The sequence below is a fragment of the Myodes glareolus genome, chromosome 4, assembly GCF_982192425.1.
Source record: "Myodes glareolus chromosome 4, mMyoGla1.1, whole genome shotgun sequence".
In the NCBI taxonomy this organism is placed as follows: Eukaryota; Metazoa; Chordata; class Mammalia; order Rodentia; family Cricetidae; genus Myodes; species Myodes glareolus.
This window is the reverse complement of record NC_142029.1, coordinates 47,019,181-47,045,000: the sequence shown is the minus strand read 5'-3', so window position 1 is coordinate 47,045,000 and position 25,820 is coordinate 47,019,181.

Sequence of the window (25,820 nt, the reverse complement as noted above, 5' to 3'; positions counted from 1 at the left end):
GCAAAATACCCAGACTATGGGTGCTCTTGTATCTTTCCCCTAACTACTGATGTTACCTGCATCTCTTTGAACTACTTACTCGTTAAGCAGCTGGCTTTCAATCTTCCCCTTGCTCCCAAATTTTCCTTTTCTTAAAAGGACTCTGTGTGTAGCAATGTCCTAGTTTCAACACACACAGACGTCTTCCTTTCTGTGTCAGTAGCTCATCGTCAGGATACCTTCTTGAATCTTATCATTGCTCAAACCTCATTCCACTCTGAAATCTCAAAGTTCCCTATGCTGATCGCTACGCAAAACCTCATGTATGGAAGGTGTCTGCATGAAACCTTGGACTTGTCCATTAGCTTTTTGCTCATGTCTGCTATGTGTTACATTTTGTCTCCAATAGTCATATATCGAAGATATATATTGAGAAAATATATTAAATGGATCCCACAATCTGACCGCCATAGGCTAGATTTCTAGTACTATGGCCTGTGTTCTATTCGATCTTTATGAACTCCAGTTTCTTTATCTCTAAAATGGAAGTATATGCAGTGAATACTGTAAAGCACGATACAGCCCTGTGGACAGAGAAAGAGCTCACTAGTTGTTTATCATTGTCTCTTACTTGACCTTTTCCCAAAGAGACACTTAGTCTCATCCTATTTACCTGGTAAACCAATGTTCATTAATCTCCATCCCAGAGAACCCAAAAGATTTTAAAGTATTTTTGAATTATTTATTTGTTTGTTTGTTTGTTTGTTTGTTATTTGTATGTGTATGGATGTTTTGCCTCCATGTATGCTAGAAGGGACCTGAAGATGACATCAAATCCCCTCATACTGAAGTTACGAATGGTTTGCAGCCTGATCACATGAGTGTTGGATATTGAACTCTGGTCCTTTGGAAGAGGAGCCAAAGCTCTTAGCCACTGAGGATTCTTACCAGCCCTCAGAGATTTCTTTTCATTGTGAAGGATCTCTGGAATCTGAAGCAGGAGCATTACTACCATGGAAGTGTAGCAGCATCCATGGAGCCTTAGCCCAAGACATATCCACTAAATAAGATTTAATGCAGAAACAAAAATGTTGTAGAGAAATACAGTACCAAATATTCAAAACCAGAGCAATTCCATGAAGGAGCTTATACACTATTTTCTCCTGCGCCTTTATTAATAAGTATTTTAAAGTACATTGATTCCAGGATAGAAGGACAAATGACCTTCTAGGTCACACCCACTTTCCACCTGAAGAAGATCTGGAGCTCTGGGAGGCCTTGGAACACAGCTCTGCTATCTCAGAATTGTGTCTTGGAATCTTTGCTAAGCTGAAGATGTAAGTCATTCAGCGTAAACAACACTCTACTAAAAAGAGGCTGAAATGAAAAAGTCTTTGTCTACTGCAAGGCTTGCACACTTCTATAGTGTGGTTTGTTCCCTGGCTACATGTGGATACATGGTTCCATAGCTTATACGCAGATGAAGCCAGGAAAGCATTGGATTGAAAGTGCTCCCGAGTGGTTCTCATTTTTGATTCACTCACCCAAGGTTTAAATATGAATTTCCTTTGGGCGGTTTTCTAGTTTGCCTCTTTGTTGCTGCGGCAAAACACTGACCAAAAGCAACTTTGGGAAGAAAAGGGTTTATTTGGCTTATGAGGTTAGAGGCTTTGAGGAGGGAAGCCAAAGCAGGAGGCTGGAGGCAGAAACTGAAGCAGAGGCCGTGGAGGTGCGAGGCTTCCTGGCCTGCTTTTCATTGCTTGTTCAGCCTGCTTTCTTATGTAATCCAGAACTGACTGCCCAGGGATGACACCACCTATAGCAAATGGGGCCCTCCCACATCAATCATTAATCAATAAAATGCTCCACATATGTGCCCAGTCAATCTGATGGAGGTCTCAGAAAGGTTCTCTCATCCCAGACACTCTAGCGTGTATGGACTTGAAAAAAACTAACCAGTACAGACTTGACTCTGGCTTGGGTAGGTAGTACTCTCTATTGGAAGATATGACCTCTGTGTGATCTTTGTCCTTCATTCTCCTCTCTTGCCATTACCCTACCTCTCCTCCTCCTGTTCTAATCAGACCCATCATTTGCCCCCATGTACTTTGCTTTTCATATACGTGATTACATGTGTCAGGCCATTGGTCTCCTCGCCTGTGCTGCTTCAGCACCTTTCTGGTCTTATTCTCTGGAATAAGTATTCTCAGTATTTCCTATTTGTTACGGTTGATATCTTCTTAAATTCTTAATTCACTTGTCTGCAAATTGGAAAGAATTCCTACCTTACAGGGTTATTGTGCTTGTGATGAAAGAGATAAATCCTTCAAAATGCTAACCCAATTCTGCACCCACAGTAGATGCTTAATCAATGACTAACTTCTTTTCCCGCTTTCCCATTTTCCTGTAATAAACGTTCTCTGTGTTATTTAGGCTGGTCGCTACTCCCTACGGTTTACTGTTGATCGGTGAAGAGGCTTTCCGATTACTGTCTTCCCCATCAGGCTATTATTTTCTTTTGTTTACAGGCATTTACTTTTGCTTTCCAACGAAGTGTGGCTCTTCGGATTTGCAAAGATTTAAATTTATTTTGTCAGCAAAACCTCAGGAGACCATATCATGTCCTTTACTAAAACTCCAATACAACATCTGTTGAATCTTCCAGTTCAAGCCAGAACAAAGCTATTTGGTTTTAGTGGTTTTTAAAAATAAATCCTGCTACATATATCACCAATAATCTAGGCATTTGATTAAGTGTTTGTTTACCAACATATATTTCTGGTTTTTTTCCCCTAGAACTCCATAGAAAAAAAGTTCATTTAAAATTATCATGCCAACTGGGCTGGAGAGATGACTCAGGTAAGAGAGCTCACTACCCTTGCAGAGGACCTGGGATCACTTCCCAGCACAAGCATAGCAGCTCATGGCTGTCTGAAACTCCAGTTCCAGGGATCCAATGCCCTCTTCTGACATCCTTGGGCTCCTGCATGCATGTGATAGACTCGGGCACACACACAGAGAAACACACACACACATAAACAGATGAGTAAATAAATACTTGAAAATAATATGACAATTTTTGTAGTTTTGATAACGTTCTATCAATTCATTGCAATAACTTTGAAAAATCAAGAGAGGCAATAAAGAAAAACAATGCTTGCAATCGCATTGCAGCTCAGGAAGATTTTGCTTGTATTTTACTCATAAATATCTCATCCAAAAGTTTGCAGCCATTTAGTTGTGTGTATATTTCACATTCATAAAATAATAAATGCATGGTACATTATAGTGATTGCTATTTTATACATTTTAGAATTTATTTTCCCCAATTAAAAAATTCTATACAAGACAGCAAACATTCTACCTCCTAAGTATAGCACAGCATAAACTTGACTTTTAATGCAACAGCCAGCATAAGTGCATGTTGTAGGCTGGACAACTTCAAAAGACTCGGAACATCATTATATATTTTAAACTGAAATACAATTGGGAGACTGTTTTTTCTAATTTTTGAAAAATTCTGCTTTTCATTAGGAACTGTCTTTGAAAGTCTTCATTATGTCTTAATGATTCTCAACCTCTATTGGCTTTCTCCTGCTCTGCATCCCTAAATGGTAATAAATAATAGAAGATTTAGAATTGGATGACATAAGAGACAATTTTGTTTTCACTATCTTTCCATGAACTAAGTCACACTAATTTTCTTCCCTTACAATACCAAAGAACCTCTTAATCTTTAGCAACAGCTCATCCATATTTGATTTGGCTTTAATCTTCAAATGACTCCCCCCCCACTCTCATCCCCCAAAGCTTTTGTTAATGAGTCTTTATTATGCTGAGCGTGATTATTCTTCCTTGATAGAGGTTTCCCTCATATTTTTGGTAAATTCCAGCGAGGTTGACTGAATGCAGATGCTGCTCACTGAGTTAGGAGTGAGATGACGAACATGTACATCTGAAGCATTCTTAGGGGTTGTATTTTAGCTTTGGGGGAGGTTAGGAAGCTCACGCAAAGATGGGTGATTCTAATCGTCTAGGAGTTTCTGCCATATTGCAAGATTCAGCATGTCTACTTTGGAAGAGTGAGTCCACTCTCTCAGTCAGCGTGTCTGATGTGTCATTGCTATATCTGTACCGGTAATGGCACCAGCGTTTCCCACCATAGGTCATGTCTGGACTCCTTTCAGCTGTGAGGCTCTTCCTGGGCTTTCAAATTCATAAGTTCAGAGAGTAACTTTTGTTCTGTTCTATGTATCCCTGTGTCTAACCCAATGCTCATTTTTCAAAGCTTGAGCCAAAATGAATAATCACAGAATAACACTCACCTCCTTTTCCTCCATTTCCAAGAAAGCATTTCAAATAACACTATGTCATGTCAAAATGACCAGCAATCTAGGGTTGTGATCAAGGTTCTGGATTTGAGAGTCGATTTGGTCTAGAGGAGATTCCTCTTTCACCACTGACCTGCTTTATGAACTTGACCCAAATGAAAAAGAATTGTCTTAAGATTTCTTATCTACAAAATGGGGGTGATCCTGGTCCCTACAACACAAGACTAGAATTGTGCATTTTCAATACAGTGTAGTGCATGTCCAATAAGCATTAATAGCAATTGCTCATACAGGCAATCTATAGTGCAGCATGTGGAGCACCCTTCTGTCTTGGACTACATCCAACATAAATCTACATAGCTGCAACATGGGGGAAAGAAGAACACGGATTCTCAAGAGTATTTCTAGGCATATAAATTTTAATATAAAAGAAAATGTTAAAAGAGGTTTTTTTTTCTGAATAAGAAAACTAAGAGGAATCACAGACGATAAAACTTAACACCATTAGTTCTCACTGGATTCAATTCTGCCTGGGTTTTGCTGTTTCTTTCATTGTATCTCAAGCTTAATTTCCACTTCCACAAGCTAGTGGAGACTCCCTGATGCCAAGTCTGGGCCATAGAGTTCTTTGTTAATACATTTAAAGTTGAACAGCTTGTAGATCCTCTCATAACTACAGTTTATTACATTGGTCCTATTTAATTTGAAAAGAAAACCTGCTCAAAGGTAGAATATAATATCATAAAAACCTCACTATTATTTTTAACTTTTAATGATCTGATGGACACAGGGTTTCATCAGAAGAGACCAGGATCCTCACATCAAAATCAAAGTGTTTCTGTCTTTCTGCTTGCACTTTTAAAAAAAAAAAAATCTGGAACCACCACTCCACTCAGCTTTTACAATCATCACAGTTTGGTACGGTGGTACATTTATGTAATCCCATAAGGGAAGGAAGCTCAGGCATTCAAAGTCATCTTTGTAGCTTGTTAGCTACATAGCAAGCTGTGGTCAGCGTATGCCACATGAGTCCCCATTAAAAGTAAACAAATAAATAAAAGCCATTGAACATTCCATTGCTTGTTAAATATTGGAGCAGCTGCCAGTGAATCTTGTGTCCATTGCTCCAGAGTAAGCTTTGAAGTCCAAGAGCCATGTTCAGGTAATTTTCATAGAGTCCTTTTACAAGGCAGGGGCTAGGGCAGAGGCTTCTGGAGCCTTCTCCAATTTTCCATAGGGCAAATGTTTGGAGACCTCTCTAGAGAATGAGGAGTTCCAGAGCCCCACCACCCTCAAAAAAGGCCCTCAAATATCAAAGTAGATCTTTATTTATAACTTTAGCAAAAAATTGTTTACTAGTAAGTCTGTGATGGTTTGAATGAATTGTCCTCATGGGCTTATCTGTTTGAATACTTGGCCCCAGTTGGTGGAACTGTTTAGTATGGTCTTGTTGGAAGGGGTGTGTCATTGAGAGTAAGCTTTCATGTCAAAACAGCTTCTGCCAATCCGTGTGCTCTCTACTTTCTGTTTGTGGATCAAGATGTGAGTTCTCAGTTGTTCCTGCTGCAATTCCTTTACTCTGCCATGGTGGACTCTAGTCCTCTGACATTGTAAGCCCAATCAAGTATTTTATTTTATGGGTTGCCTTGGTCATGGCCACATCGTTTTGTCATAGTAATAGAAACACTGACGACCTGGGAATGAGCTGTGGATACGGCAGGTGCTACCATACTACTTTGAGAGGAATATGGAAGAGCTGGGTACTTTGGACTAGGAAAGTAGTTTAGCACTCTAGACAGAGTTTAATGGGTCGTTCTAATAAGAGCCTGGAAGGCCGTGTTTCTGAGGACAGTGTGGACTATGGAGGCCCAGTGCAAGAAATTTTAGAGGAAAATAATTATTAGCAACTGGGCCATCGGCCAGTTTTATGATATTTTGGTAAAGAATATAACTGCCTTCCATTCTTGTCCTAATAATTTACCTGAAGCTATAATGAAAAGTGATAGATTAATTTCTTTGGTGCTTTCCGTTAGGACAAATTACTCTCAATTTGAACTCAGTTTGATACTTTATGCATGAGTGTATGCACATTTTTCTTTCTTTTGCTTTTTATAGAAAAAAGCATTTATAACACAATTTCGTCCTATATCAATTTAAAACATTTATATGTTATGCTTTTTGATGAAATACAATTTCTTTTATCTACTCATTTTGTTCCTGGGTTTTAATAAAGCACTAAATAGTTTCCCTTCCTACCCCCTCTAATTTTGGATCCTGTTAACAGATCATTGTCAGCAGAAAACATTCGGGCAGATGTTTTCCTAAGGGGCAGACTCTGTAGGTAAGATTGTATTTGATGTCTCTCTCTCCCTCTCTCTCGCTCTCCCTCTCTCTCTCTTCCTCTGCTTCATGCTCTTCACTTTCTTTATACCATGTGGCAAATGGTGATTCTGCAATCACTCTTTAATATAGCTAATGTAAAAATCTAAACAAGATGGCACAGACCCTGCAGAGGAGATGAGCATACACTAGATTAAACATTGCAAACCGAGTAAGCGACAGGCATGCTCGATGAACTCGGGCTCTCCCGAGGCTTAACTGCAGGTGGTAGGTCATACTTCCAGCAGTATGATTTCTGTAAAATAGGAATGAAAAAGAAAAGAAAAGAAAAGAAAAAATCACTCTGGTGGGACAGACAGAATCAAAATGTCTTCCAACCCCACTCACTGTTAAATCAAAGGATCACTCATGTTCCATTTTCCTCTCTCTTGCTGAGAAGGTGACTCACAATTATTAAAAACACGAAAACTCCAGAGCAGGGGGAAAGACAAGAATTTATTCTCAGATCTGGCAGAACTTGTTTCTGGTTTACACATGGACTCTGCCTTCATTCTTCACTTTGATTAAATGTATCAACTTCCAAAATCATTCCCAAAGATACTAATTTTTTTTACAGATTTTTATTATTTAAGTTATTTCCTATCTAAAAGAATAGACAAAGAATTACATGTTCTCTATGGGTGCCCTTCATCACTACCACTGCTGTCTAAAGTTCTGATTCTTAGCGATCTGATTTTGATTGTCAAATCACTCTTTGAAAGATTTTGACGGCCAATGATGACCCCTGAGCGTCTTTCCTCCCTGCCTGCCTTATGGGCTGCTCCATAGCAGCCATTTTTAGGACTGTATGGATATGACAGACCCTGAACAATTTTGTGTTCCATTAAAAATACTCGAGTTGTACTAAAAGGCTTTAAAATAACGGTGCAAATAGTGTATATTTTTCTATATTTGTTTACATGTGCATATGTCTCTAAATGTCTAAGAGACCAATACTGAAACCCCGTCCCTGCCCCATTTGGGTTTAAGTGCCTAGAAATTTAAAAAGAGCTTCATTCTAATCAGTGAGCTTTTCCTTTTATCACTCATGACTGTCACCCCAGTCTGTCCCCTAAATATTATGAAGCCTTCATAGCCACTCTGTGTGACTTTTTCCTTTGCTTTTTCTCCTGCAGTTCCTCTCCCTAAGTTGTTGGATTTTTACCACTACTGAAGAAATTCGGTTCTCATTATTTAACATGTGACTAATAACAACATTTTGCAAAATGCTCCGCCATGATTTTTTACAAGTTATTCTCGTGCCTCCAATAACTTGGTTTATTATTCACAACTCGGCCTAGAACTTTGCTCTTGTTTGCGGTCATCTAGTGGACACAGGCCCCTTGCCTCGGCCTTTCCAGGGCCTCAGAAAAGCTTCCCCAGGAAGTCCTACTCAGTTTTAGGCCTCACAGATTTCTTCAGAAATGTACTGCAAGAGCGCTTTTCATTTCTACATAGGAAATGCCATTTTAGATCAAAAAGGAAGGGTTTTATTTTGTCTCTTCAGACACTCACATATACAGGAGCATGGAGTAACTTGATGCATACTGTTGAACCTGGAAAGTCTTCAAACAGACGATGAGAGCTGGCTTTTATATTTTAAGTCCTAAGAAATAGGAGTGGTTCAAAACTTCAGATGCTCTTCTATATGGGGCTTTAAAATAACATAGCTTTGAAAAAGAGTCTTTATGTCTCTATAAAATGCTGATATGTATCACTTTGCAGTTGGGGAAGTTAACATGGATGCTGATTTATTGAAGAATGCTGTTGCAAGAGCATACACACTCCTTTCCTTCCTGTTCCCAGGCAGTCCCCAGAAGTGGAACACTTTCAAACCATTCCTTCCAATACACAAACTCTCTCAAGTTGTGGAAGGTTTAGCCACTAGCCACAACTTCAGAAGATCTATAAAACGGCCCATAGGAGAGACCACAACAAATGCCCAGTGCACACTTCTACACTAACACACTGGAGTTCCTTCAGAGAGACTTGAAGACAGATTTGAGGAATGTTGGACTGTTTGCTTTGGGATATCTTTATGTTTTAACATCCAGGGAGTCCACATGCTTCCTCCCATAGATTCTTTGACTCTCATAAGCCCAGAAATGAATTGAGCTATGGTCAACAGGTTACTCTCCTTGGCTTTTTATTCTTGACTTTGGGGTCATCCTGGATGTGTTTCTTACTTGCTTTACCGTACATCACCTTATAATCCAGTCAGATTCTCTTCATAGTGCTTCACAATCTCATAGTGCTTGTTTTTGTTTAGTTGGCTTCCTTCCTTCCTTCCTTCCTTCCTTCCTTCCTTCCTTCCTTCCTTCCTTCCTTCCCTTCCCTTCCCTTCCCTTCTTGTTAGCCATTCCTTTAAATTTCTGAAAACCAAAATAAGCCACTACAAAATCAATTGATGAATGTGCTGACACAACTTGTCTCTAGTTACTTGGTAATCTGAGGTAGAAAGATTGCTTGACCTGGATTTTGAAGCTAACCTGGGCAATATAAGGAGACTCTGGTTCAAAATGAAACAAAACATAACAAAACTGAAATTTAAAGAAAATTGTTCACACCAAAACTATTGACAAATTTTGGGGAAGTGTGTGTGTGTGTGTGTGTGTGTGTGTGTGTGCGCGCGCGCGTGCGCACATGCGCGTGTATGTTGGGGCGGGTTAACTGGGGGCAGGTTAACAAAATTACTTTATCTCTTCATTGACTTTCTACTCAGCTTGCTACTCCCAAGCTGCAAGGGATTTGTTTGATAAATTTTTGCAGATTTGTTTAATTTTCACTTTGTCACTAAACTCCAAACACTTTTAAAAAACAAAAACAACAACAACAAACATGATAGCATTAACTAGCTGAGAAGCATTCATTACATGACTAAGACTACTTGCTACCTCTTAAATCCGTTCTAACCGTTCTTTCTTCAGCCTCTACTACGAACACCCCTAGTCTGGTCACCCCTAGTCTGGTCGCCATCACAGCCCAGAGCTTGCAGTGTGGGTCCAACTCCCCTTAGGGTTTGGATCCTTCTGTTTCTTTCCACCTCTCCCCATGACAGGCTATCTCTGCAGATTCTGAGGAATTCTGGAAGGAAGACCATTGCAGGATCCAAGTGCAGGCGTGATCAGGAGAACTTGCGCTGTTTTCTGTTCCTAGTATGCCTGTACCTAGTCAGGAACAGATTTTCCCATCGTGGATCTTAAAGGGATGGTCTCCAGTGAGTTTCAAAGAGCCAGCTCCAGGAAGCCTTTTCAGATCTGGAGCATCGTGTTTCCCTTTTGACTTATAGAACACTTTATCTGAGCCTGTATTAAAATTTGCCTTATCTTACAGACATTTTTGTTTTCTTGGTTTTATTTCTAACATTTTTAAACCAAAGTAAAGACCTTGCATGTGTCACTTCTTGCACATCACACAGCCATTCAAACAATGTCTTTTTCCTAATAGACACTTCATAGTATAGTCATCGAGTGAAATCAAATTTGTCTATGAAACCTGTTAAGGGGTTTGTATGTTTTATTAATATAACACAGGTGTCCACCAAGTTTTGGGCAGATGATCTAAAAAGAGGATGTTATTTGAAGCAACTGGGGTTTTTGTTTGTTTTAGCAACCATGTGGGGGTGAATTTACCCTCTGTATTTGAAGAAAGCATCTGGTATCCACCAGCAGGACAACAATCACGATCACATTGCAAGAGAAGTGGCAACTCCCATCCCCTTACATTCTCCCAACCAATGCATGAATTTATTTAATGGCAGTTCGTTCTCTGCTCCTCCACTCAGATAATCAGTTTGCAGGCAAATCGGCTTTTATAGCTAAGTATCATATACAGGAGGCATTTGTGGAGTTGTCAGTCATCAAAGGGATGTACTGGGCACAATCAAAACGCCCAACAATCTTCAACAGGGAGGGAAATAAATAAACCTGCTGGGGTTGTGTGAGGAACACTAACAGTCTCCTTTGCAGTACCCGGAACATACTTTGCATATACATAGAAGTGATGGCTTCAATAGGCAGATCGATGCTGACCATAACAAAGTGTAAGGAGCAGGGACAGGAAGCAGGTGGAGCAAGTTTGCACATTTTATTTGTAGCGGTGACAGTTTGCTTACAATTTTGGGTTCTGTTTGATTATAGTTGGAGGTCTTTGAGTTGGATGAATTAAATACTTTGTTCTACAATATGATTTATTGGGGAGGGAGAATTAAATAGCTATAGCCACAGAGTAGACATGCATCTACCTTTTCTGTGCAGGCACCAGCCCAAAATCCTCACATTTAACTTTCCCGTTGTCACCTTTGCGACTGTCTGTATAAATGGCTTTGGCAGGATAAGGTGTCACAAATCCGGTTTAGTCATTTGATATCACTGTCTGTAAAGCTTCGTCCTGGTGAAGACAGGAAGAAAGCTGTGGTTTCAAAGGGCAGTTCCTGAGCAGATTTGAGTACCCGGAGCACTGAAGCTGGGACACTCATAGTCCATACAGTGCCTTCATTTATTCCGGATACAGAAATCGAGGCAGAGAGGGTCTCACTAAATGCCCCATTTGTTGGCATGTCTTAGAAGTGACAGAGAGGCAAGGACGCAGGATCCTGACTCCTGGCACGTCGTTCTTTTCCTCCGCTCTCCTTTTAATTTTGCTGATGGCACTTCAGTGTCCTTTGTAAGGCACGGAACACCAGCATGTCATACTACCTATTACCAAATGAGGCCCGTTCAGCAGTGCGACATCTCTCCACAGTCAGTGGCCCATGTATCCTTACTGAGAAGGAAGAAGCAGTTGAAGAAGGAGGAGTAAAGATACTCCTGTGAGCTGTCTGGAAAACAGGCCATGTGAGGATTCTGAAGAAGTAGGGCCAATGAGTCAGGTGACAGAAAAATTGTTATCATGACCAAATTTGCTGTCTGCCCACCGGTGCAGTTTACTGCAAGTTGTCCCAAGAGGTGCTCTGCTTCCCTGCCTGACGAGCAGGAAGAGGGGGCAGGTTGGTGACGAAGCTGGGGTCTGGGTTTGGGTCATTTCATGTGAGTCTGAGTCACAGAAGAGGACTCCCGCACACAGAATTGTGCACAGCCCCTGCTGGGCTCTGTGTGCTGACAGAGTTTGTGCAAGTCTTTCGTCACTCCTCCACCAGAAAGTTCCGGAAACTGCTCGTTGTTTTCCAAAAGATGTATGTGGGGAAGAATGGATGCGACACAATAAAGCAAAATGTTACTCTGGCTTAGAAATTAAGCCAGATGAAAAAAAAAATTTTAACAAGAATGTCTATAAAGGAAAAAACAGTCACTTTTCTGTTCAATAACTCCTGTTATTGGCTGACAAAGGACTTTGGCCCAAAGTTTGATTGAACCCAAAGAAAAACTGTCGCAGGTAAAGGCAGGAGGATCAGGAGTTCTAGGTTACCTCTGATCACATATTGAGTTTGCGGCCAGCTTGGATTCCATGAGATCCTACCTCAAAAAAACAGAAATGACAACGGGGGGGGGGGGGCACACAAAAGGGAAGCGATGGCACTGAACACGGTTGTGTCTGTGTCTGAATAAACATCAGGAGAGTAGAGGTTAGCTCTTTCCGGAGGAATGACGTTTCTAAGTTAGTCATGGCAGTGTCCTATTTTATTTTAAAAATAGCAATATTGGCAAAAAAATACTACCATTAAAGTCATGTTTATCCATAACCCAGATTGTTCCACTTCAGAATTATTTAGAACTCAGACCACCTTTTCCTGAGCAGTCTATTTCAGTAGCCCCTAAATTCATTTCAACACCCAACAATATTTCCTTTTTTAAAAAAATGTGTTTCAAAGATACGAGAAGCTGAAAACTTTAGATATTCAGTTGATTTTGTTATTTGAGATGGTCAAGAGTGGGTTATATTTAAAATCATGAGGAAAAACATGACCAGGGCTTAGCTTTTGAGTGGGTTACCCTGACAACTTCAGCTGATTGTTCAAACAGGGAGAAGAGCGAGCAGGGCCTTTTCTGTTCCTTTCTCTCATCCCAAGAGCATTTTAGTGAAGAAATCACCTAAACATTGTCATATCACAAAGTGATGCAGAGTGTAAATACTTATTCAGCTCATTGTGGTTTTAAAATTAAGCTGCTTTCATTTTGACAAGACAATTACAAACATAACATTCCAAAAAGAAACTTTAAAATATGGCTTTAAAAGACCAATGTTATTAGGTAGTCCCTCTAGCTGGAGCTACAGTGAAGACAATATCATCACGAACCATGTTTTAAGTATGAATGAAAGTCAGTAGTTTCTGGGCCTGACAAAAGTTTTGAACACATACAAACAACTTTCTCTCAAAACATTCTTCGTACCACTGTTGTTTAAATAAATTTCTTTAAGTAGCATGGATATGTTTATTTTGGGTGATTATAAATAACATTAAACACCCGGATAGTTACTGTCGATTTCATGTTGACACACTCATTTTTAGTTTCTTCTTTCACATTTCTTCCAAAACTTGAAATGCATTTCACACACTATTTTATAGTCTCTACTGCTACTGATGTACAGAAGATTTTTTTGTTGCTCAATATCATTTTAAAAATTATTCTTAAGTTTGAACTTTATGACGATCAATCCTGTTATTGGATCTTTATGCTGTTTAAATCTTTATGTCTTTAAATCTTCAACAATTCCATTAACATCTTCATCTGTTAAGCCTTTGCGTCTAACTCTTCCCTTACAAAATGTCCTAACAACTGGGTTTCTGGGTTGAAGATTCTTATATATGTTAAGACTCTTGATGTGTATTGCCTTGCCCCTATCGAAGTTCCCGCACAGATCCATCCTCCCATTATCTGTGAACAAACGCCTTTCTTTCTCCCCATCTTCGGCAGCCCTGGGTGTGACACTCTTTTGTTTCATCAAGATTTCAGTTTCAGTGCTTTGATTATCAGAGAAGTAAAAGATTTTGCAATGAGTGGGTCTCTGAGCTCATCTGTTGCTTGTCTACTTGTGTCCCTTTGCTCACTTAGCTAGTTTCAGTATATCTGAGTCTATCTGAACGTACTTCCAGTTTTTTCTGTCCTTGAGGCTTTTGTCAAAGATGGGGAACATATTTTCTCATCTTTGCAATTTGTCTCTGATTTTATCTATTGCTTTTTATTCTAATGAGAACTTTAAACTCTGGGGTTAAGGGCAGTTATATATTTAGAGGGGAAAGACTGTTTGGATAGAGGAGAAATGGGCACGGACACATTCTGATACAGCGAGACCAATTTTTACATATTGACCTGGGTCACTTCTGTCCGGTAGCATCACTGCCCTTTTAGAATTTCATATAGAATCACTTCCACGAACATCAGTGTGTGTTTCTGCACTTGGTGGCACGGATGGTCTTGCTCCCATGCTGGGATAGTCCTGTAGTCGTTCTTCCATTCTCAACCAAATTGGAAGCAATTTAAGGACAGGAAAACATTTTTATGTGTCTCCCCTTTTCTTCATAGCTGTAGTACTACACACAGCAGGTAATAAGCCTTGAATAATTCCCTGTTCATTGATTGCAGATGTGTCTCTTCCCTTACGTTCCAGGGCCAAAACACTCTGCTTTTCCTTTCTCACAGATTTTATTGAGGCTCCTTCTACGTGTGAAAATCACGGAGCCATTTCAAATGAAGTGCTCTCTGCTCTGACCAGTGACGAGCCAATTGTGCAGTTGAAGTGAGCGATTTCCGCCAGTCACAGATAAATTCCATCAAAACGACCGTTAACCCTTTACTTTGAGATAGCTTGAGTCCAGTCAGAAAAATCAGAGTAGTGATGCCAACCACTGGTACCCTCTCTGAACTGTGGAGAAAGGGGGCTGCTGACTTTTCATAGGACAATATTAAAATAGAATCAGTGCAAGAATAGATCTAAAATATGTTGTACAAAATTCTCAACAAAAACTTATTTTTAATGAAACTTAAAAATAAAAAAATCTTTAAAACTACATGGGACAGTTTTAAGAGTTTATATATCATAATTTCTTTATAATTAAACATGACAATTTTAGAATTTGAAAATAATAGTCTTTAATTAACACTGTAAAAATTCACAACTTTAGAAGATTCTGGATGCATGAAATGTCTTTGAAGAGACTCTGTTCCAAGCTTGTCAGTTGAAATTTGTATAATAAACAATCAAATGTGTGTGTGCATGTGTGTTAGTGTGTGTGTGTGTGTGTGTGTAGTAGTTCACACTTTCCACATAATACTCTCAAAGCAGTTGATGCCGAAGGAAAATCGCAGCCACAGCTTTCACAATGAGATAGATAAGACCCCAAGAGTGAAGGCCATTTACACGATGTACACATGTATCGAAATACAACATGCTTCCTGTAAATGTGTACAAGTTTTGTATACTGAAAACTAATAGAAAAGATGAATGGATGTAAAAAGAATATTAATTTGTTCAAAATACAATCTGTGGAGTAGAGGTCTCTTTTCTCCTGTGCTTTTAGTCCACAACTAACACAGTTGAGAAGTAGACGTCTAAGCAACATAAAACATTTTCAGGAAGTGAGAGGAAGCAGAGGAGGGGCTGTTCCTACAACACTGACAACTGGAATTTGAAAATGACTTGCTGTGCAGGTAGCAAGACACCGCTGAAGCCTGAACATAAGCATTAACCCTTTGTAGACCATCAAGAACTTGAGTATGTTCATATCTGTTTCTCACCACGGCATATTACAAACACTGTCTGCCATCATCTCGCGAAGTGTGGTATGGTTGATAGTTTCAGTGAGCAATCACCATGAGGTAAAAAGTCACTCTTCTAAGTAATGGGAAACGTTGAAGGGGAGGGCACTGGAGATGATTGCACCATCAGGAGCATGAAGGATGTGAACAAAGGGCTGAACTTCGTGATGTCACTTTTTGCTAATTACTTGGAGACCTTCCCTTTAAGGTGGTTTCTACTACTGCCCAGTTTTTTTTTAAAGGTATTCTTTAATTTTTCCTGTTTAGCATAGGATTGGTAGCATACCTTTTAACTGCTGTAAGTAATAAAAATATATACGTGCAAGTTGGCTATGAGAAATGCTAAAGTTTCACCTAATAAAATTTTGGTATGCCTCAGTTTTCAAAGTAAATTTGATTTATTTGAGCCACCAGCCATCCGATGACAGCCCTGTGTTTTTTATATGAGTCACGTCCCAGGGGGTCTGGAATATGCCAATGGTGTACCTTGGACTGGATCCAGTGTCCGCAAACAGGTTTTCATTAGACTTTGATGCCAGTTGCGTTTGGGAGCAGAGAGGCTGCTGAAAACCGGCTTTACTTTGGGATCACTTCTTTCTTTTAGAAAAAGCAACAAAGATCTTTTTTAGCAAAGCTTTGCGCCTCCACATTGTAGGTGTATGGCAATGTTTTAGAGGGCAGTAATCTGTTATTGCAGGTGGTCGGACCTCAAGCACTTCCGTATTTTGAGAATAGATCAGACGGAGTGCAACAACTTTATTGAAGAATTGCCGAATTTGAAAATCAGAAACACATTTTCTGTGGCTAAGATTAAGTTAGCATGTATTACAGTCACTTGGGCTTTTCTGTAATACTAAAGGGAGTATAATTACATAGATTACTCCACATGTCAAAGATCAGAACCTTAGCCACACTCGGGGACCTTCAACATCCTCACATACACCCTTAAGCTATAATCTTATTAAAAGTTGAGGTAATTTTCTATTTTTTAGAAGACTGTAGAGTAACCAAGTCAATGAGAAACATTACAAACCCATCTTTTATTCTTATGTGATAAAGTGGATTTTCTTTCAGAGGAATTTTTGCATTCTTTAGGCTTTGATAAGTTAAAATGTGAGGATATGACCCAAAATTATTCTTTAAAGGCTGTCTTTAATTCCAAGTAAGGTGTATGTTTTATAGTTCACCTGTCATTTAAAAGTGAACATTATCAACTTATTATCTAAATTCAGAACAGCAAGTTGAAGCACATTATTTGTCTGGTAACAATGACATCTCAGCATTTTGTCCACTGAAAGTGAAGAAATAAAAAAAGATGGTCCCGTTTTCATCTAACGCCAAGGGAGTTCCAGGGGAAGTAAGACAGCTGACCATAACTAAACAGCAGAACATAGACAGGGTGGGAGATGTCGTTGAAGAACTTAGTGACAGTTATCTAAGCTGGAAAAACTCATCTTGCCATTTAAAAGGAAAAAATACTTTCTTGTTCTTCCTCTATGTGATCCTGACCTGGTTGGTGCATGGGTTGATTATTATTATTATTATTTCTTTTATTTTTGTAATTATAATATAATTGCATCATTCCTTTTCCATTTCCTCCCTACAAACCCTTCATATTCCTCTCCTTAATCTCTTTCAAATTCATAGTCTCTTTTTAAGTATTTGTTGCATGCATATATGTGTACACACACACATATAGATATAGATATAGATTCCTAAATATAACCTGCTCAGTCTGTATAGTGTTGTTTGTATGCTTGTTTTCAGGGCTGACCATTTGGTATTAGACAACAAACTGGAGTGCAAGAAGACCATTTCTCACACTCTCAGCATTCCTTAGTTGCCCGTAATTTTGGGTGTAGGACTGAAGCCTCGTGGTCTTTCTTCCATTCGCTTTAGCATGTCTATTGTCCTTGTTCTGCTTCTATTTAGGCACTCATGCTGATGAGGCTTTATGGGTGTAGCCTCTGGCATTACTAGGAGACACAAGCTCACAGAAAGCTCCCTGGTCCTGTGGACCTTACATTATTTCCAAATCCTCTTCTTCCCTGAGTTGTAAGTGAAGGAGTGTTTTTTAGATAATATCCACTGGGACTGGGCTTCACGACTTTGCGTGTTGATTGGTTGTGCTTTTCTATAATGGTTTCCATCTGTTGTAAAAAGAAGTTTCCTTGACGAGGGGTGAGAACTGCACTTCTCTGCAGGTATAAGAACAAATATTTAGAGTGTAGTTAGGGATTATGATGCCTTAATAAAGTGATGGTTGTAGATTCTTCTCCAAGTTTCATGACTTCATTAGCTCTGTGGAGTGGGCTAGGTTTCCAGTACCAGTAACGATTTCTTCTCATTCAGCTGGTCTTAGGGTCAATTAGAGAGCTGTTGGTTACTGCCAAGGTATGTGTGCCATTACTGCACCTTTAGGGCTATTGAATAATGTTGGTGATTGTCATGCTTTAGAGGCAGTTGTAGCTGGTCAGGACTGTCAGTTGTTTCCCTCCTTTGGAAGTTTACATGGTGCATCCTGGTACCACGAAAGCTGAAAGCTAGTCTTCACGGAAAAGACATTTATGTCAGTTCTAGCTCAGGGACCTCTGGGTCCTGTGTTTGAGATTTGTAGTGTCTTCAGCAACAGAAATTTACTGTCTGCCTCTGGGAGGCAACGAAGGGCAGTAGGAATAGCCTGTGTTATTTTGGCAGTCTCTTGGGCAACCCTGAGTAACAATTAAACAAAGGGCTTTTCATGTCTGATGCTGGGGTCTTGGTTGGACAGCTTTGGATCCTGGAGGGAGCATCTTTAGCCTATAAGAGAAAATTTGATTTAAACTATATATTCAGATTTACAGTTTTTTTTAATGATAGATACAGTATTTTATGTTAAATCGTTAATTCCTTATGACTTTTTCAGGCATCCTAACTGCTATTTCACACACACCCTGTCTTCCTTCTGCATTTAAATTCCTGTGTCCTTAGTTAGAGCCCCATTTTTGCGATTTCTCTGATAAAATCTCTTGTACCCCACTATTCCCCATTCTGTTGCTTACCCAGCCCCTTACCCTGGCAATGATTCCTTTTTACGTTCATGGTTTCTGCAGTAACTTCAGGAAGCATAGTCACATCTGGAGATTTAGCGCAAGGAGCTGCCAAACAGAAAGGACATGCGATTTTTGTCTCTTGGGGTTTAGGTTACCTCACTCAATATGGTCTTTTCTAGTCGCACCCATTTACCTGTAAAGTTCACAATTCATTTCTTTTCCTTTACAGCTGAATAGTATTCCGTGGTATATATGTGCAAATTTTCATTACCCATTCATCATTCGTTTCCACTTCCTAGCTATTGCAAATAAAACAGCAATGTGCATAGCTGGGCAAGTATCTGTGGAGTCGGGTGTCAAGTGCTTTGGACAAATAAATGTCAAGGAGCTAGGTTGTCTGGCTGATTTGTTTTGGAGACTTCTCCACCCTTGTTTCCACAGCGGCTGCACCAGTGTGCAATCCTACCAACAGTAAATGAGGATTCCCTTTCCCCCTCAAGCCCTCCAACATTTGCTGTCAATGGTTTTGCTGATCTTTGCCATTTTGGCTGGTTAAGATGAAATCTCAAAGTTCTTTTGACCTTCAGTTCCCTAATTGCCAGGGAAAATGAACATTTTTGTGACATTTCTTAACATTTTTTTTTCATTCTTCTGAGAGCTTTCTGTTTGGGTCGAAGGCCCATGTTTTGAATGGACTATTTGGATGACCCTAATTCACTTTTATTGAGCTCTATGTTTTTTTTCTGCTTCCCTTCCTGTCTCTCCCCTCACCTTCAACCCTCTCCCATGGTCCCCATGCTCCCAATTTACTCAGGATATCTTGTCTTTTCCTACTTCTCATGTAGATTAGATCCATGTATGCCCCCTTTTAAGGTCCTCTTTGTTTTCTAGGTTCTCTGGATTGTAATTTGTAGGCTGGTTTTCTTTGCTTTATGTTTAAAATCCACTTATGAGTGAGTACATATGATAATTGTCTTTCTGGGTCTGTGTTACCTCACTCAAAATGATGTTTTCTAGCTCCATCCATTTTCCTGCAAATTTTAAGATGTCACAATTTTTTTCTTCTGTGTAGTATTCCAATTGTGTAAATGTACCACATTTTCCTTATCCATTTTTCAGTTGAGGGGCATTTAGGTTGTTTCCAGGTTCTGACTATGACAAACAATGCTGGTATGAACATAATTGAGCACATGTCCTTGTGGTATGATTGAGCATTCTTTGGCTATATACCCAAAAGTGGTATTACTGGGTCTTGAGGAAGGAAGGTTATTTCCTAATTTTTCCTAATTTTCTGAGAAATCGCCATACTGATATCCAAAGGTGGGATAATAATAATACTGATATCCAAAGGTGGGAGTACTAGCTTGCACTCCCACCAGCAATGCAGGAGTGTTCCCTTTACCCCACAACCTCTTCAGCATAAGTTATTATCAGTTTTGTTGGTTTTTTTTTTTGATCTTGGCCTTTCTTATGGGTGTAAGATGGAATCTCAGAGTTGTTTTGATTTGCATTTCTCTGATGACTAAGGATCATTTTTGTTCTTAAAGGAAAGAGAAAATTGAACAGTAAAAACACCAAGGACAATCATAGACAGAGAAAAGGCTTCAAGGACCCAGAAAGAAGGCAGCCCCCAAGTCAAGGACACAGACCTGAGAAGAAGCCAAACTTACTGACATCTTGACCTTGGGTGCAGCCTCCACCCAGAATGTGGCACTTGGTTGTGTCAACTATGGCAAACTAATACAACCACACCATTAAGGCAATCCCACTCATCTGTGCTAGAGAAAATTCCTCTGCCTTTCGGTTCCTGGCCAAGTCCTCCTGTTCCTCATCTGTCCCCATAGCTGCTTTTGAGTTCTTTGTCCTCGCTGTTTTTCCCATGTTAGGCAGCTAATAGGACATTAGCAGGCTTGGAGGTCACAGAGATGGACCCTGCCTTGACGCTCAGCTTTAAGCTCCACCTCCTATGGTCCAGGTAAGGAAGAGGAAAAACATCAAAAGCACCTCCTTACAATTTGAAAAACCATGTGTGGTCATTTGAAGGAGAATGGTCCCCATAGGCTGCTCATATATTTAAACACTTAGTCCCAAGTTGGTAGAACTGTTTGGGGAGGCGTAAAAGAATGGCGTTGTTAGAGGAGATGTGCCACTGGGCAGGCTTTGAGATTTCAAGACTTGCTCCATTCCCAGAGCCTTTTTGTGACCTGCCTGTGAATCAAGACATGAGTCTGCAGCTGTTCCTGTCATCATGGACTCTGACTCTCTGGAACCCATAAGCCCAGTTAAGTATTTTTTTAATAATTTGTCTTGGTCATGGTCTTTAGTTATAGGAAAAGAAAAGTAACCAATACAGCATAGTTAATGATTTAGTAACCCTCTTTACAAATGTCATGGTCAATGACTGATAATATCTTTTGTTGAAGCTAGCAGACAAGGTTAAGACCTCCTGTGTTGGATACTTTAATGACAACCTGATACAAGCTAGACTCATCTTAGAGGGAGAACCTCAATTAGAAATGCCTCCATAAGATCCAGGGAAAATCAGTAGGGAAACTACTAAAATTTTAACTAGTAATTGATGGGGAAGGACTCAACCCATAATAGTGGTGCCATCCCTGGACTGGTGGTCTTGGATTCTGTAATAAAGCCAGCTGAGCAAAATAAAAGGAGTAAGCCAGCCTTCTGAGCTAGGGATCAAGAAAGCAAGCAAATAGAGATTTTCAATGTTTCAGTGTTCTGTAAAATAAGGCAAAAGTAAAATAGTACAAAGTGGCCCATTATAAGACCAAGTGGTTAATGAAATGGTGAATATCTAAGTGCTCAAGAATTTTTCTTGGGTAATCCTTGTTTTCAGTGAACTATAAACCTTCCTCCTAAATTTTCAACTTGAATTCTAAAATTCTCAATATGGTTTTATATAGACAAACAGTCACAATCCCCAACACAGTACACCAACATCCTCACACTTTCAGATGTGTTCAGTGAGATCTCAGTAGCATAATTACTTAGTTCCTGTCATCATCTATTTAAAATCTACCTGCAGATGCACCCAAGAGTAATTCTGAGATGGTCAAAATGGTCTGAGCATGGACTGTGGAGATTCTAAATATTGTACCATTTTTTAAAAGATACAAACTTTTGTAGTTACAGTAGGTGGGTTTCGCAGTATTTAAAATGTGTCCAGTAAAGTTGTTAAAATGTGCAGGCAAAGGCCTGGGGAGATGGCTCAGAGAGTGAATGGCTTGCTGCACCAGCAGGGAATTCTGCCTGTGGGTCCCCAACAGTCACATGAAGGTGGATGTGGGAATGCACGGGTCTTGCTGACCAGTCGGTTCACTATCCATTACACAGCTCCAAGTGCAGCAAAAGATCCCATCTCAACAAATAAGGCTAGAAGAACAATTGAAATGGTCACTGATATGGATAACGTAAATTTTTCTCAGTCACTAACATGTGCACACAGACACATTGGATAACCATATCCAAATCTGTTTACCTCTGTGGATGGCAAAAGTCATAACTAGAATGCATTTTTTTCGCCAGAGTTCTCTTTCAAAGCAGTTTGTGGGTGCTGATCCCATTTTTAGAGTCAAGCATAGTTAGATTACCCCCAAGGCTTTCAGCCTCTTTAGTAGAACAATATCGAGGATGAGGCAGAAAGCTCAAGTCTAAATGCTGTCTTGACTGCTGTAACTCCTGTGCATGGCCTAGCTTCTTCACTGTGGCTTCTCTGCATTAGGAACATCCCCGTTCTGCCCTCTCTGAAGTTCCTCCCTGGGATGCAGCTCTAGGATCATAGAATTTTCCTGCTCCCCTAAGGCCAGGCAGCACCCCTGCTCTGTGCCCATCCTGTGTTGTGTGGTGATCCAGAAAAAGTGTTTGTTTCCCAAAAAACATTATTTTGTGCTCGGCTTTATTCATGTTTGGATTACCAGAACATACCATGGTTTGGGGTTTGTACTTTTCAGCATAAAATTAATGAACGGATGAACACACAATCACGTGTTACAGTTTTAATGCAAGCACGTTCTTTAGGATTTCCGAATCAAAATGCTCATATGAGATTTAAAATGTTTTGTTTCATACTTTCGCCTTATAGAAAATGTATACATATGTGGACAAGCACTTGGATGTGGTCCACATGACAGGATGAACTTCACTAAGACCTGTAATACATTCGATCTTATTTTTCTATCACTGAACTACCCTTTACATTTTTTGGTACTCATACTATGCTCCACACACACATGCATGCACACACACACACACACACACACACACACACACACACAGGCAACAGACAGACAGATACACAGAAACAGACACACAGACCAACGTTCATTCATACACAGAGGTATGCACACAAAGGGAAACACACACACACACGCACACAAACAGGGAATCACATAAGCATACACACATACACGTCTGAGATGCATCCCTCCCTGTCCTCAAAGTGAACCGGTAATGATGAGAGATAAGGCAGAGCAATGCAGAGATCAAGGTCTCTATGTCTCTGGCACTCATCTCGCCAACGCAAAGTGAGGTTTGCAATTTTAATTGTCTCATCAATAAATCTCTTCTGGTTTCCTTGGATCGTTGGGGGGCAGTCGTGTGGGTTTGGGGAATTGACATAAAAGCTGCAATGTTGGAGGTAGACCCTAAGCTGGATAAACATGAAGGACCCTCAGGGTTCTGGGGCATGTGGAGACCCTTTGGTTGAAAATGAACTGGCACGTCTAAGATTCCTGCTGGTGTGGCGTAGGGACCAAGTAATGACCTGGCTTGTGAAATCAGCCCTCTGGGGCTGGCATGGGGTCATAAACCAAGCCAATTAAATTCTTAGAGGAAAATATAATTGTGCAAACTTCAAATGTTGAGTTGAACTGTTCAACAGTAAGCTGTTCTTTTAACTGCCAGTCCAGGCTGAACCCACTACCTTTTCCTGTTCTTCTGGTAACTAGCAACCCACCAAGCTTGCGTTTCTGGCTATAGTAGGGACAAAGTCCTTTCCACACAATTTTAATGTCCTAATGGGCAGAAGTGAAGCATGAGCAATAATATGAAAACTATTTGGGGCTTAGAGTAGGTTCTGAGAAGGTAATGATTTTTTGGCTATGGAAAAGGGGTGAGTGTATTTTTCATGTGAGAACTAAATGACTTGTGGTTGGGCCAGAGGGTGGATCATTATGGGACAGACTGTGTAGTCCCAAATCTCTATGTTGAGGACCTAATCCCTAATCCCTGGTGCCATGGAATGTGACTGTATTTGGAGAGTGGCCAAATAAAGATGTAACTGAGGAAAAATGAGGTCATGTGGTGGCTTCTAATCAGATATAAATGGTGTCTTTATATAGAGAGGAGACCAGGGCACCCCTTTGCACACATGCACAGGAAAGACCATGTAAGATCAGAGCAAGGAGGTGGCCATCTGCAAGCCAAGGAACGCACTCTCAGAGGAAGCCAGCCCCACTCACCCCTGTTCTTGCATCCCAAGATTTCAGAACTATGAGAAATAAGTTTCTGTGTGTAAGGCAACCAATTTGCAGATATTTGTTATGGCAGCCTTAAGACACTAACATAGTCACCTAGTCCAGGAACCTTGGTTATCTCCATAGCTTTAATTACTGGGAAACATGGAGGAGAAGATTTAAGTTTTCTGAGACCTAGACCACAGTTTTTGACATATTGTTTAAGAAAACAAAGCAAAACAAAACAAATATGAGTGAGAAAGTGAATTATATAGATTAAAGAAAAAAGTCACAGTAAAATTGAACATTGTAAAGAGCAGTAAATAATACACCAGCTTCCATGAAAAGATTTGGGAGTCTCTTCTTTAGGCTGTATAGAAACAGACTCTGGGACTCAGGCTGGATCAGTGATGTGGAAAAGGTCTGGGGACAGAACTCTGTGCACAGCACCCGCTTAAGAATGTTATTAAGGTTGGGTTCCATCCTTGATGTTGCCGAAGACAGAAGAGCTAAGGAGAGGAGCCAGCAAACTTCACAGTGGTCAGATTTCTACCTATCCATCCTCTTGGTAGTTCCACTGCACATCTGTAGATAGGCCATTTGATTGAACTGTCTCCTGACTCTAAATTCCTATTTTTTCTTTAGCTAAATAATTTCTCAAACAAACACAGTGACTTCTAGAAGAATCCTTGCAATTGCCCTGATCGGTGCAGTGGCTACTCTTTACTTAGCATTCAAAAGCATTTTTTGTTGTTCTTTTTGATGGTTTCTTTATTTTTATGTCTTCTGATTCTGTATTCTATATTCTCTTTTCTTATCTCTACCCAAAAATGTCCCTTCTATTTCTCTAGATGTTTTCCTTCTAACTCTATCTTTACTCTTCCTCATTTTCTCATTCTTATGTTTTCCTTCTCCTCTCTCTATTTTTTTCCTTGCAGCTTAAATACCCCAGCCAAAAAAAAATTCAAGCAATATAAAAATTACAGTGTGGCCACATTCTATTTTTCAAGTGAATGATTACAATGAATAAAAGCAAGAACAGCATGCTATCTGTATCCCTTACATGATTAAACACTTGATACATTACAGGTGAAAAACAAATTATCCCCAAGAACCCACGTGCACTCATACCCAAGCAACTTCATGGCACGACAGTAGCGGGTCTGACTCCAGTGAAAAGCATTTTTGTAGGCTGCTGTAACTAGTCTTTGTCGGCCCTGTCAACTGCAGGTAAGAGAGCCAACTGTGGTGGCTGGTGTCCCAAGTGCAAGCATGGGCTCCTGGGTGCTTACACAGAAGACTCAAAGATTTGGGAGAAATTGTTCAGTTCCAGAATTCACTGGGTCTCAGGTCAGGTTGCCAGGGCTAAGGTCACATGTGCGACCCTTTTTCCATTTTCACAGGCACGGTCTCCCCTCACTCAAGACAAAAACTCATAAAAGTGCGCCAGGGAAATATGATTTTTTTTCACACTTCACAAAGCTGTCAAAAAGCCTAGGATTGCCAGTTTTGCTTTTAACTTGCAAAAGCTTTCACACAACTCCAACCCGGCTCAGAATCTGGTGGCCAACCAGTTGTATTTCCTTCCACCGGACACAGTAGATCTGTTGTTAGAGAAGAGGGCATGGACGTCAGATGGAGCCTGCAGAAGAACCAGAGACTCTGGCTTCTGCAATGACGACCTTCGTGTCCGAGCGGAGTGGGGAGGAGGGGGTAAAAAACACAGAAAGATACTTCCAATTTCCATGCGGGAAAGTCTGTGTGTGCTGACTAACACAATATCTTGCATCTAAGTCACATTTTACCTACAAGCTGTAAATGGGACAACTAACAAACAATTCAGCATCAGTTTTGGGGACCTAGGCTGTTAGATTTGATCTCAATATCTGTGTTCTTTTTCCCTTCTCTGTTGAAAATCACCGCCAGTGTTTT